Consider the following 15,459-nt stretch of genomic DNA (forward strand, 5'->3'; position numbering starts at 1 on the left):
CCCTTTCTAAAGGTGAACTCCCTAAGAAACTTACATTTCCAGTCTCCCTTTCAGGCGATAAGTTCAAGACTTCTACCGCCGCTTTCATTGACTCAGGAGCTCGAGGAAACTTTGTGGATCTTGAATTCGCCAGGTTAAACCGCATACCACTCGTGAGAAAGAAGGTTCCCATCGCACTCGTCGGTATCGATGGACGTCCTCTTACCCCGGCCCACATCTCCTTAGAGACGGCTCCTTTGCTTCTGTCCTCACATCTGCACAAGGAGACCTTAGTTCTCGATGCCATTCATGCTCCTGGGATACCCATCACCCTTGGTCTTCCTTGACTACAGCTTAACAATCCTCTCATTGACTGGACTTCCTCTGCTCCCATTTCCTGGAGGCCGAGATCAGGCGAGACTCATCAACTGCTGGCCAATACCTCTGTTCCCGAAGTTATTCTACCTTCCGTTTACCATCAATTCCGGGACGTTTTCAATAAGGTACAGTCAGACCTCTTGCCGCCACACAGGACATACGATTGTCCGATCGATCTAGTTCCTGGTTACTCCCTACCCAAGTCCAAGACCTACCCCTTGTCGTTACCAGAATCTCACGCTATGGATGAATATATCCAGGAGAATCTCAAGAAAGGCTTTATTCGTCACTCCAATTCCCCAGCAGGGGCTGGGTTTTTCTTCGTCAAGAAAAAGGATGGGTCGTTCAGGCCTTGCATCGACTACAGGGGTTTAAACCACATCACTATTAAAAATCGTTACCCCCTTCCCCTTATTACCGAACTGTTCGATAAATTACAGGGGGCCAAGATTTGTTCCAAGTTGGATCTAAGTGGTGCCTATAACCTGGTGCGCACCAGGAAGGGGGATGAATGGAAGACAGCCTTCAACATGCGTAGTGGACACTACGAATATCTGGTAATGCCTTTCGGCTTATGTAATGCTCCCGCTGTTTTCCAGGATTTCATCAACGACGTCTTTCGTAAGGTACTCAATATTTTTGTTATTGTATACTTGGATGATATCCTGATTTTTTCCAAAGATCTCCAGGACCATATACGCCACACCTCCTACGTCCTTTCCCGTCTCCGTGAACACCATTTGTATGCCAAACTGGAGAAGTGCACCTTTCATACGACCTCTACTCCGTTCCTGGGGTATATCATTTCCGATGAGGGGTGTTTATGATGGACTCCGGTAAACTTCAAGCGGTCACTGAATGGCCAAGACCCAACTCTCTCATACAATGTTTTTTAGGGTTCGCTAATTATTATCGTAAGTTTATACGGAGTTTTTCCACCATTGTGGCACCCCTTACTGCGCTCACCAAAAAAGGAGCTGATCCTTCTGCTTGGTCATCCGCTGCCATCTCCGCCTTCGAGACACTCAAGGAAGCCTTTATATCCGCACCTATTCTCCGTCATCCCGACATTGATCTTCCCTTCGTCCTGGAGGTCGACGCTTCTGATTGCGGCGCTGGTGCCGTTCTTTCTCAGAGACCCACGCCCCAAGATAAGTTACATCCCTGTGCATATTTTTCCAAGAAATTCTCGTCTGCCGAGAGGAACTATGACGTGGGTAACAGGGAACTTCTGGCCGTGAAGATGGCTCTTCAAGAGTGGAGACACCTGCTGGAGGGGTCGAAAGAGCCATTTACTATTCTCACGGACCACAGGAACCTTCTTTACATAGAGAACACTCGACGCCTTGGTCCACGACAGGCTTATTGGGCTCTTTTTTTTTCTCGATTCGATTTTCACCTGTCCTATATCCCTGGGACCAAGAACGTAAAGGCAGACGCACTCTCCCGAATACATTCTTCTGAAGAGAGGCCAGAGGAATCGTTGGAGACTATCCTTCCACATGAGAGGATTCTCGCCACGTCTACGTTCAAGAATCTTGACAAGATTTTGCACTCCCAGAGACGCATTCCCAAGGACTTGGTCGTTCCCGACAACAAACTCTTTGTACCATCCAAATTTGTTCCAGAGGTCCTGTCTTGGGGTCACTCCTCTAAATCTGCAGGTCATCCAGGTTTTAAGAAGACTACTGATCTCATTCGTCGGAATTTCTGGTGGCCAAGGATGTCTCAAGATATTCTGGAGTTTACCCGCGCATGCCCCACGTGCGCTCAAAGCAAGACTCTCCGTCAAAAGCCTCAGGGTTTTCTGTTACCCCTTCCAGTTCCCGACCGCCCCTGGTCCCACATTTCTATGGACTTCATCGTGGAGTTGCCCAGGTCCAGAGGAATGAACACTATCTTGGTGGTTGTGGACAGGTTCTCAAAGATGTCCCATTTCATTCCACTTAAAGGATTACCCACCTCCCCCGCCCTTGCTGATATTTTTACGGAGCAGATTTTCTGGATTCATGGGATCCCTTCGTCCATTGTTTCTGACAGAGGTTCTCAGTTCGTATCCAAATTTTGGAGAGCTTTCACGAAGAGATTGGGCATCTCTTCTTCCTTCTCTTCCGCCTATCATCCTCAGTCCAATGGACAAATGGAGAGAATCAATCAATCCCTGGAGAAGTACCTGAGATGTTTTATATCCGATTTCCAGGATGATTGGGCTCAACTCCTCTCTTGGGCAGAGTATGCCGTCAATTCTGCAAAAAACGAGTCCACCCTGGAGTCACCCTTCTTTATAAATGATGGGTTCCACCCTCCCTGTCTTCCCATCCCCAACATTCCTTCTGGAGTACCAGCTGTAGATGAACGCATTTCTTCCCTCCAAACCGCATGGTCCAGGATTCAGTCTACCCTTCTCAACTCCTCCCGCAGATCGAAACTACAGGCCGATCATCGTCGTCGTTCGGCGCCCAGTTACAAACCAGGGGATTTGGTATGGCTCTCCTCTAGGAATATCCACCTCAAGGTACCATCTCCTAAACTGGCACCTAAGTTCCTGGGACCCTTCCCTATTTGCGAACAAATCAATCCTGTGGCATTCCGGCTCCAACTACCACCCAGTATGAAGATTCCCAATGTCTTTCATGTGTCCCTCTTAAAACCATTCATCTCCAGTCACTTCTTTCCGGATCAGACTCGTAAACCGGATCCAATTACTGTACAAAATAACGAGGAATACAAAGTTCACTCTCTTTTGGATTCTCGCCTATCCAGGGGTCAGCTCCAGTTCTTGGTACAGTGGAAGGGCTTTGGCCCTGAAGAGAGATCCTGGGTACCTTCAAAGGACATTCATGCTCCGGCCCTTCTTAAGTCCTTCAGGAAAAAGTTTCCAGAGAAACCGTTCTTGGACCGTCCTGAGGCCGTTCCTGAAGAGGGGGGTACTGTCAGGAATCGGCGTTCTCCTCGCTTCCCACACAGAGCACTCCCTCTCCGCCGGGAGCCCCTGGACACACAAAACAATCCTGCCTTACCGGCCTCCACGGCTCCTCGCCCCTGCCGCCGTCGCGGGATCACTCCCCTCGGCGATTCCTCTGCTCAGCGCCCTCCTGCACGCACACCTACATGCACGCCAGCCCCAGACGTTATGTGCATGCATTCCCAGCTTACAGAGCACACGCCTAACAGAGCACTTTTAACCACTGCTTCTGCAATGAGGCGTCGCCCCCAAGCATCACACAGTTCCATGCAAATCAAGGATTACACTCAGCTGGGCTGTAACACCTCCCTCCTATCAGGGAGAACTCCTTGCAGTCCTCCAGGCCTTCCCCCTTTTCCCATTGGCCTGGCAGCTTTATTATGCCTGTGCTTCCCATAACTCGTCGCTCGACATAGTTCTGGATGGAAGCATTTGACTATTCTCTCAGTGACTCCTCAGGTATTGACGCGGATTGGACGACTACCCCCTCTGGCTCTCGACTTTGGCACTACTTGGACTTCGTGACTTCTGGCATCCCTGATCTTGGCAACGGCAATAACTACTCTACTACCGGTACCGGCAAGTATTGTCTACCTTACTATACCTGGCCTGGCAACAATAACACCACACTCCGGACACGCTTCCTTTGCTGTGGGTGCGTGTATCCCTACGTCCCACCTCAGCACAGGGGACGGGTCTGGTCTGCGGGCAGCACCGGCGTAACACAAATGATGAGAATCAATCAATCCCTGGAGAAATACCTGAGATGTTTCATATCCGATTTCCAGGATGATTGGGCTCAACTCCTCTCTTGGGCAGAGTATGCCGTCAATTCTGCCAAAAACGAGTCCACCCGGGAGTCACCCTTCTTTATAAATTATTGGTTCCATCCTCCCTGTCTTCCCATCCCCAACATCCCTTCTGGAGTACCAGCCGTAGATGAACGCATTTCTTCCCTCCAAACCGCATGGTCCAGGATTCAGTCTACCCTTCTCAACTCCTCCCGCAGATCGAAACTACAGGCTGATCGTCATCGTCGTTCGGTGCCCAGTTACAAACCAGGGGATTTGGAATGGCTCTCCTCTAAGAATATCCACCTCAAGGTACCATCTCCTAAACTGGCACCTAAGTTCCTGGGTCCCTTCCCTATTTGCGAACAAATCAATCCCGTGGCATTTCGGCTCCAACTACCACCCAGTATGAAGATTCCCAATGTCTTTCATGTGTCCCTCTTAAAACCCTTTATCTCCAGTCACTTCTTTCCGGATCAGACTCGTAAACCGGATCCCATTACTGTACAAAATAACGAGGAATATGAAGTTCACTCTCTTTTGGATTCTCGTCTATCCAGGGGTCAGCTCCAGTTCTTGGTGCAGTGGAAGGGCTTTGGCCCTGAAGAGAGATCCTGGGTACCTTCAAACGACATTCATGCCGTGGCCCTTCTTAAGTCCTTCAGGAAAAAGTTTCCAGAGAAACCGTTCTTGGATCGTCCTGAGGCCGTTCCTGAAGAGGGGGGTACTGTCAGGAATCGACGTTCTCCACGCTCCCCACACAAAGCACCCCCTTCCCGCAGGGAGTCCCTGGACACACAAAATAAACCTGCCTTACCGGCCTCCACGGCTCCTCACTCCTGCCGCCGTCGCGGGATCACTCCCCTCGGCGATTCTTCTGCTCAGCGCCGGGCACGCCCACGCCCTCCTGCACGCACACCTGCACGCACACCTGCACCATCCACTGGCTCGGTACACGCGCGTACACAAGTTACGGAGCACGCCCAGTTTGCATACTCTTCTTCCCGTTCCCCGGACCTCAGGCTCCGCCCCCGCACACTGCACGGGCATACTCAGGTTACCAACAAGACTCACCTGGCCTGTTATGCCTGCACCAATCTGCAGTGTCTCCCTGTAGCTCTTCCTGTCCCGCCTCCGTTCCTAATTGGACCTTCCTGCTTTATCTAGCTCCTCTCTGCTCTCAGTCTTTGCTCGACATAGTCTCTGTATGGAAGTACTTCTGGATTCTCTCAGTGTTTTCACAGGTTCTGACGCGGCTTGTACGACTACCCCCTCTGGCTCTCGATCTCGGCACTCCTTGGACAACGCTCACTCTGGTAACCCCTTGAACACGGCTTGGACAACGACCTATCTCCACTCTCCACTCCCTGACTTCGGCGAGGCATCCTTCACTCTATCTCTACAACCGGTACCGGCAAGTATTGTCTACCTTACTACACCTGGCCTGGCAACGCTTCATACCACACTCCGGACACGCTCCCTTTGCTGTGGGTGCGTGTATTACCACTTCACCCTTCAGCTCAGGGGACGGGTCTGGTCTGCGGGCAGCACCGGCGTAACACCATCGTAGTTGGCGTTTGGTCTTCCCCACGTACTTGAATCCGCATTTACATTCAGTCGTATAGATTACTCCACTTGATTTACAGTTTATGAAGTTGCGAATTTCAAAACTTCTGCTATTGCTCCAGTTCTGAAAGGTTTTTGTGGGGGGCCATGTATGTACAGGCTCTGCAATCTCCACATTGGTATTATCCCTGTATTTTGTACAGTAGCCACATTTCTTTCTTAGATCTAGTGTAGTGGCTGTGAACCAGAGGTCCTTTTAGGTTCCCGTGCACGTCTGCTTGTTGTTGGTGTTTTGTTCAAAGTTTCAGTAAGATCATTATCCTCCAAAAAGATATGCCAATGTTTAGTTAGTATAGTTCTTATCTTGCCCCATGTTTATTGTATGTACCAACTAGGCGTGCCTCTTTATGAGGATCTTCAGTGGCTGGTTTTTCATCCAGCAAACTACTTCTGGGAATTAATTATTTTTTGTTGGCTCTCCTAATGCAGCTTTTTTGTACCGCCTCTATTTAGGAACCTCGAGTTCTATTTGCGGCAGACAATGAAATCAGTAGCAAGCGCCGTGAGCGTCTAGTAGCAAAGCTAAGGTCAATGCAAATTGTAATGCCACACACCCAAGTTAACCTGACTGTAACTGGCTGGTAGTGTAATTGGAGAACATAGAGAGTAACTACAGATAATTTAGATATAGATAATAACATTGTCTGGTGCATGAGACCCAGGGTTACCTTACACGTCGAGTAGCTGTGTTTGTGTTGGGAGTTATTTATGTCCCTGTGGAAGTTTTACCATTGCTGTATGGCGCACCAACTGTCTGACCTTGTCGGAGGATCCGGGACCGAGGACGGACGGCTTAGAACCAGCGAATCCATTACAAGAACCGCAACCCAGGGGATCTAGGATCGCAAACGTGACGTGCCAGTCGGTGTGGATATCGAGGAGTCTGTATCAACAGACCCATGCACCCTGTGGTAACATGTCCTTAACATGTACTGCCTGATATATTGAGTTTTGATGTACGTGCATTTTTTACCTTCCTTGCAATGAGCAATAATAATTGTGAATACACTATGAGTTGTGCGCTCTTTTTGTTTTTTCTCTATTAGCTTTTTGTGATGCTGAGCCATCATTGTTGAAATAGCAGCAGACTCGTGTACTGTTTCAAACAGGAAAGGTATTCATTTTTTTCTTCCCATCACTTAATTCACTGACACATTATTGTCACATTTGAATTGATACTTATTTTGTATCCTGAATATAGAATTTTTTACTTTGGTTATATCACTGTATAATAATCACTTACACTATCACGCGTGTATTAATATATAACAATTTGGTGCGCATTAATTAATTTTATTCTATTGTGTTAGGTGGAGTAGGACTTTTTTTTTTTTGTTCAAATCCACCTACTACCCTACAGTGTGGCTACACTCATTTAAGCCTTTGACTCTCAGAGGGACCTGCAATCCTCTGCAGACTAAGGCTGCAGTCCCAGTGTGTTCTGAGGCGTGCGCTATGCGCACAAGGACCGCCCCCCAATCAGACCGGGCCGAGTACCTGCCTCGGCGTGCATTTAGCAGCCACGCTGTATTGCAAGTTTTCTCATATACAAAAAAAATTGTATTTGGAACTTGCAACAGAGGCGTGGCCACGCCCCCGCCGGCAGCTCAGCCGCGTGAGGTCAAGACCACGCCCCCCTGCAAAACCCATGCCATGTGCCTTTCCGTCGCAATCTCTCCCTCTCTCCCAATACCGCACATTGCGGTGAAGCGCTGTGCACGCGCCGCCCCCATGCCACTGTGCTACAGTGCACACCGGGACCGCAGCTTAATGCATTACAAGCCCCTCTGGCAGCGAGAAGGGTTAATATGGGATAGGGCAGCCCATGATGCACTGATTGGAAGAACACATATTTACTGTGTACTATCTATTTCATACAAAGGATGCAGGAAAACCAGAATTACAAATGCTCACGTTCTCAGCCTACCAGAATTCTGACCAGTGGCCAACTCTAAAGAAAGGGAGAACTGCATTGAATAATCACATTACAGAACCTGCCAGTGCTTATTCTAGCATTAAACCAACAATACACGTGTTTCTGTAAGAGTAAACCTCTGATCAATTATTGACAGCTCTAAATATATTAACTAGAAAGAAGTGCCAGAGTTTGGAAGTCATACACGCTGGTTTTTAATGATGTGAAAATTGCCACCCAAATTAGCCAAATTAATTAGAAATATGAGCCTCTGGGTAAACCTCTTCCTCACATTATGCTCTCATTTAAATGCGGGGAAAACAAAACCTAACCACAGGAATCACAATGTACTTGGGTAGAAAGGAACATGAACCAAAACATACTGCAAGTTTTTTTCTCTCCCAAAGCCACATACTCATTAATTTTACACAATCCGAGCCTAAAACTAGGTTTAACGGGTAACAAGACAAAGATCACAGTTTCCTTGGAAGCAGCAGAAACATAACTGCAGCTCGTCATTGCTTTTCTTTAATCATTCAGGCAATGACCCTACTTGGCCCTGTGCAGTATGTCACTGAAATTATCGGGGTTGAGGTTTGGAGAAGATATAGGGCACCTTTGTAAAAAAAACCATTTAATTATTTTTGCTAACGCTGTGCCGCAATATGCATTTCAAATGGCAGTAATTGGCCGTTGCATAAAAGCAGTAAACCATTTGGATTTGCTAATGTCATGCAGACAAGTATTATATTGGCCATAAAGCGGATCTTTGTGGCTAATGGGTCTGTCTGGACTCTGTAAAATCTCTGGCAACTTTGGTAATCCTAGAAAGAATTGATAGCTCAGACTGTGAAAAACCAACACATTACATGATCTTCTAGTGTACTGTAGATTTTTAAAAAAAAAATCAGCTTGTAGACAAGGTACAGAAAGAAAATGTCTCCGGGAGGAAAAATAGGTTACAGAACTGCACATGTATAGAGATTAGAAAATGGAGACCAAATGCAATGTACAACATTATAAGTAGAGAAGGACAAAATAAATGGACCATCTATGCCCAATATTATATTACTTTATGTATGCAGGGATGGATTAAGAGGGGATGGCTGGGGCAGTCACACGGGGCCTAAGCCTAGAAGTGGTGCATACAGGGTCAGATTAAGGGTATGGGTAAACCGTATTTACATTAGTGATATAACAAAAGTGGGGTTAACCCGCGAGGGCTCAGGTACAGCCGCCCCACTATATGCAGTATGCAGTATGCAGTACATTCCTATGCGGTTTTTCTCTATTAAGTGACGTCTAGTTGTTATTGTTAATAGTCTTGTCTTTATTTTTAGCACTTAAACATTTATCCCTGCACAATTTGTTTCTTCCTTTTTCTAGAGATGCATTCTACACACGTCGGGCGCGAAAAAAGGAAATAGCAGCAGCTACGCGAGGAACAAGAGACGAGAAGTAGCTAAACTACTTAAACTAGATCATTTTTGGGAGTACGGGGGAGGGAAGGTGGGTGGAGGGGGGGGGGGGCATGGCCTGGGTTCTGCCCGGGGACCCATGGCACCCACAATCCGTCTCTGACGGCATGGCTTTTATTATTGTGACATACATACACTAGCTAATAGCAGCAAATAACAATTGGAATATTTGCCAGCATGCCACACAGTAAAGATGGGATTGGTGTGTTGGATTAGTCAAAAGTTGATTAAAGAAAATGTCTGTGAGCTATCAAAGCAGGAACTGGGCTCTCATGGCTGAATCAGCAATACCTGCCATTTAAGTCAATGGCAGAGATCGCCGCTTGTAGCGCGATAGCGGGGATCACTCTTTGATGGCTCCCGGCCTTCAACTTGTGCACAGAACAGTTACCTGTAGGAATGATTAGCACAAGAGTTGGACCCAGGTATTTAAAATCTGTCATAATTAGATTGTATCTTTGTCCAAGTAGGAACCTGGAGCACAGCCACACCAGTTCTTTTCAAAGATTTATTGACTAAAGAGTAGCTACTCTTTGATAAAGCGCCCTGTGCGTGAAACATGTCAGAGTGTTATTAGGATGTCTGTCCTTATGCTTTTTTTTGTCAATAAATCTTTGAAAGAACCTTTCGTGTCCTATACTACACTGGTGTGACTGTGCTCCGGTTCCTACTTGGACAAAGATATTGCTGATTACCCACCTGGATGCACGCCGGTCTGGAAACGCTGTCTAAAGGTTTTCTCTGCATTTTCACTGACGCCCGTCCCAGCTGCTTTGGTGTGCGGCAACCCATCCCTTGGAGGATATCAGCGGTGCCTGAACTGAGGGCGCGCATACAGACGGAGCCGGTATTACGGAGTCGACGGGATTGCCTGACCATTACCCGGTGATCGTGTACTACAGCTGACGCCGCGCTAACCTACCTCCGGGGTTTTCGCAGGGGAACTGCCACTCATCGTGGAGGATTGGGGCTCCGGTTTGATTTTGCATCGTCAGTCTGCTGTGTCGTGAGTAAAGAAGCTGCAACGTGATAGTGCTGAATGCGATCAGCCAGTTGTTGATGTAACTTTATACTCTCACTCTATTAGAGACATTTGTCTATGAAATCCAACACACAGACACACAGACTTAGACCTACAAACCATTGGACTTATACTCTTACTCTACAGCGTTTATTCCAGCTTTACACCGCCAATATTGTTTTTCGAGCACCGGATACTTTGGCCTGTTTCACAGACCAACATTCCTTTATAATTAGATTGTAAGCTCTTCGGAGCAGGGACTCCTCTTCTACAATGTTACTTTTATGTTACTTTTATGTCTGAAGCACTTATTCCCATGATCTGTTATTTGTATTATTTGTTATGATTGTCACGTGTATTACTACTGTAAAGTGCTATGTATATTAATGGCGCTATATAAATAAAGACCTACATACATACATACATACATACATACATAATTAGGACTAGATACAGACTTGGAAAATGTATACATGGTCACCTCTGGATCCAAAAATATTTTTAATTTACACATTTAACTTCTCACATTTACGTTGAAAAGTTGCCTTATTTAAAGGATCCCCTTTGTTTTTTATTGCATGAACAAAGCACACAGCATATCTATGAATTATGTTTCTATATAACTTTCGCTCATTGTTTAACTTACTCATACAATATATATATTTTTTAAACCTTTCTAGTTTATTTACTGAAGTGCAATATGTATTATTGTTATTATGTGCCAGTGTGGTGAAAATGCGGGTACCCAGCGCATTAATAAAGGCAGTGTGCTCGGCTGGTTACCCCTATTTCGTATTGGGGATGAAGGGGTTAATTTTTCATGCACTGTACATGAATTATTTTTCCCTCTGTCCCTTGTTGTCCCCATTTTGCAGGATTGTATGTGCTTCCAGTAGCATACATCCCAAGCACACACATATGAAAAATATAATTGTGAGATAAGGGGAACATGTATGATCAATAAAGTGTATTTTTGCTGCAGGTTTTAAAAGAGACAAGCAGGAGGAAGGTTTTTTTTCTCTTGTCATTAAAATGCACACAAGAACCAAATGTTTTGACACCTATGAACTGGGTCACTTTCCTATGCAAGCTTCAAAGACCACATGCTGGGGGCAGTACCTGTGAGTCTCAGGAAGGGGTGCATATGAAAGCCCCAGAGTCAGGAGGTGTGAAATTGGCCAGGATGGATGCTAAATAGGAAATCCTGTTGACCATTTGGGCTAGCTCACACCCTGAGTTTCCCTCCCAGCCTGAGAGGGGCCAGGTAAAGAGGGGAGTGCACCTATGCTAAGTAGCCAAGGTGGCGTTGTTGCACAGATTCTGTGTGAACAGGAAATCCCTAGAGTGCCCACTCTCCAAACTGTGGGCAAGTAGGGGATTGGGGAATGAGAAAATTCCCACGAGGGGGATTGGGTGGGTATGTTGGAGATTTCAAACCCTATATACATGCCACCCAGGCTATCCCCGTTGTCTTTCTTTTTTCATTCTACAATGTGAGTGGATTTCCATCACACTTCTAACAGCGGATAAGAGCAGCAACAACCCTGGGATGCAAAGAGTCTTATTACCATCGGAACCAAGAGCATAACTCTGCGCCAGGACTCCGTTATTGCTGGAGGTATCTATCAGCCCCCAACGGACCAGAAAGAACTTTGCACTACTCACAGAAGGATTGGGCTGGCATTTTGCGCCTTTGCAAAAAGACTGCAATTTAAAGGACAATATTCTGGTGCTTTGCACTTTTTTGGACATTCTATCCCGTTTCCCTATTCAGTAAGTGTTTTTATTAAGTGTATTCTAAGGTTGTTGTGTGTCTGTCTAGTAAGGAAATAAATGACAATTTATTTTGCTCAGCTTGTATGCTCAATCTAAACCCAAAATATAAATGTGTTGATAATAGTTGTGTCCATCGTGACAGTCAGAAAGTGATAATTATCTCCAAAGTGAATCTAAAAAAAAGTTAAGCTTGGGAATGCTGAGACATTTTTCCGAAGCACAGAGGTTAGTAGGGAACACACAGGAATTGAAAGGTTTTCTGAGAAAGCATTTGTCGCGGGAGATCAGACTATTACATCGACAAGCACCACAGAGGACGTAAGTTAAATAAACAGAGTTTTATCGTGTCTGGAGCCAACAGGGAGTGAAAGAAATGTGTATCTCTGACGCCTGACACATATAAATATATGTAAAGGTAAAGGATATATACAACCAGGACTGGCGGGTGTTTCAAATCTCAGGATGTGCTCCAATCGATGAAGGAATCGTATACATGGAATAGAAACAAATAAAATACATAGCGTAATACTGTAAGGTAAAACAAAAAAAAACTAAACATACAGTAATATACAAAACACAATAGAACTACTGGAAGCTGAAACGAACAACAGGTGAACTGATATGAGTAAAAAAACATTTAATAAAACGACACAAAATGTGTAGCACTGATAGGTAATATCCTATAAGAATAAGTCCCACTGAAGACTCCTCTGCTATGGCTGAAATGCCCACTTACCAAATGGAAAGTGGTAGCAGGCAGTAGTTAAATCGGAGAGTATCCCCTCTCATCTGTGGCAAAGCTGCTCCAGGCTCCTCTCCTCGGCACAGGCGGCATCCTGATCCCCAGTAGATGCTATCCGGGCGGAACGCCCCCTAGTCTCGCGAGGCCAGACGGCAAGTGCGCGATCAGCTCTGGAGTGGTAGACGACTGCAGCAGATTCGCTGTGAGGCAGCCAGATGAAACGTGCAGATGGTAGCAGCAGATTTGCCGTGCAACAGCCAATGAGATGGATAAGGCAGTAGAGTCAGCGGGACCAGCCTACGCGTTTCGAAAGATGCAGCTTTCTTTGTCAGGGGTATATGGATAGTGTCTCAGTGTTAGTTAAGCGGTTAGTATGTTTAATAAAATATAAGCCTTACTACTGCAACAGTATTTTTATGCACATAGGATATGGTGCCCCAGGTTCTGCAAACACATAATACATTTTGAAATTACTGCAGTTCCCTACAGGTAGAACACCGCTGACCTAGGCAAGTTAGTGATTTAATTCATCATAGTAAGGAAGATGAAGAAAATGTCAGATAAATATCTCAATTGGCTCAGTGATAATCTCTCTTCGGATCATACTAAATAGCATGTGCATACATAATGTGGAAAATAGTCATTTACATATAGATTTCCATATTTGAGAACACTACCTTCCGAACGTTTTCATAGCCACTTTGCTTTGCCTTCACTGCTTCTTTATGCTGTGACAATTTCAATATTGAACACACTGTAGCAGTTCTCAACCTTTTGTAAGGATTACCGAAGTACAGCCGCTCTGCGCAACCTCTCGAGCACCACCGCGCACGCGCGGGGTGCCTATGGACCACATTCCTTACCAGACGCGCGCAGCATGCACGCGCCAAAATGGCGTCATCTGACGCCGGGGACTCTGGCTCCGTCCCCCGGATCATGCCGCGCACTTACTGCGTGCAGAGCTCGCATGTGACACGTGCGCCACGCCCCCAAGCTCCGTGTCAAGATCCACAAGCTGCCAAACAGCTGCACCTGCTCATAGAAACATTATTAGCTGCACAAACAGCTGCACCTGCTCATAGAAACATTCATTAGCTGCACAAACAGCTGCACCTGCTCATAGATGCATTCACTAGCTGCACAAACAGCTGCACCTGCTCATAGAAGCATTCATTAGCTGCACAAACAGCTACACCTGCTCGTTGAGCCTTGGACCTATCACAGCTACCGCGGAGGCCACGCCCCCGCTCCACCCCCCATGGGGGTTGGCTGATCCAGCCTATATATGCTCACCAATGTTATAGGCACATTGGCTGAGCATAGATTCTTGTTACTGTGTTTACCCTTGCTGTTCCTGCCTTGTCCCTGTCCTGTTGCTTTGTTCCAGTTTGATCCTCTGTGCACCGAACCGGCTTGCTTTGACTACTCCAACCTCTGGCACCTGATCTTGGCTTTCTCTGACTCCTCGCTTCTCTCTAATCCTGAACTCGGCATTGTATCTCGACCACTCTTCATTCTCCAAGCCTGACCTCGGCAAAAGCACCTTCTACGCTCCGGATATCTCCTACTTTGAACTCAGCAAGTATAAAGACTACTCTGATCTCTACATCCCTGACCCAGCTGTCAAGGCAAACCTACACTCCAGATGTGGCCCCCATGCCTGTGGCTGGTGTTTGTTACTACTCCCATCTCAGTACTGGGGTCTCGTCTTATTTGTGGGGAGCACAGCGGGACAGTATGCTCAGCCTAACAAACATAGACCCCGCTAAGGTGGGAGAAGTGGTGGCATCTCATGCCGCCATGTTCTCTAAACTGGAGAAATATCTTGAGCAGTCCGACCGTCGCCTAGACTCCCTACAGAAAGACCTCCAGACCCTCTCAATACAAGTGCAACAATCCAGCACACCCACCTTCTCTAATTCACAACCCACACCACTATCTAGCCTCACACCGTCTGAACCAAGACTCCCCATGCCTAACCGGTACTCCGGAGACCCTTTAGAATGTCGCAGCTTTTTGAATCAATGCTTCATTCAATTTGAGATTACACCCTCCCAGTTCCTGACCCCAAGGTCAAGAGTGGCATACATTATCTCCTTGCTCATGGGCGATGCATTGGCGTGGGCCTCTCCTATCTGGGAGCAGAGAAGAGACCTTACTCAAGACATTGGACAATTCACCAAGGAGTTCAGACGTGTCTTTGACACCCCAGGGCATACAATTACTGCAGCGTCTTCCCTTTTTCATGTTTCCCAGGGAGATCGTCTGGTGGCAAGCTACGCCTTGGAATTCCGGACAAATGCCTCAGAGACAGGATGGAACGAGGAGGCCCTCTCTTCCACCTTCTGGCAAGGACTTTCGGAACCCCTGAAAGACGAGCTAGCCGCGCAGGAGCGCCCAGCGGACCTGGAAGAGCTCATTGCAGTCTGCATACGGGTAGACCAACGTCTGCAGGAGAGGAAAGCCGAGCGTTCACGGAACTGTCACGTACCCGCAAGGTCTTCATGTTTCCACTCCTTCGTTCCAGAGACCCCTATGACCGAGGTCCCAGAACCCATGCAGTTGGGTGGCAACAAACTCTCCTTCTCTGAGAAACAACGTCGCCGAACCTCCGGTATGTGCCTATACTGTGGCAATCCGGGCCACCTAGCCCTCCGCTGCCCACTCAAGTTGGGAAATGACTGACTCCCATGGAGGCCCAGAGGAACCTCCATGGGAGTACTTTCCAACTCCTCCATCACCAAAGAACCCCTACCCAACAGAGTCCTGATTCCTGTATCCCTTCAGG

Source organism: Ascaphus truei, chromosome 1 (assembly GCF_040206685.1).
Source record: "Ascaphus truei isolate aAscTru1 chromosome 1, aAscTru1.hap1, whole genome shotgun sequence".
Taxonomy (NCBI): domain Eukaryota; kingdom Metazoa; phylum Chordata; class Amphibia; order Anura; family Ascaphidae; genus Ascaphus; species Ascaphus truei.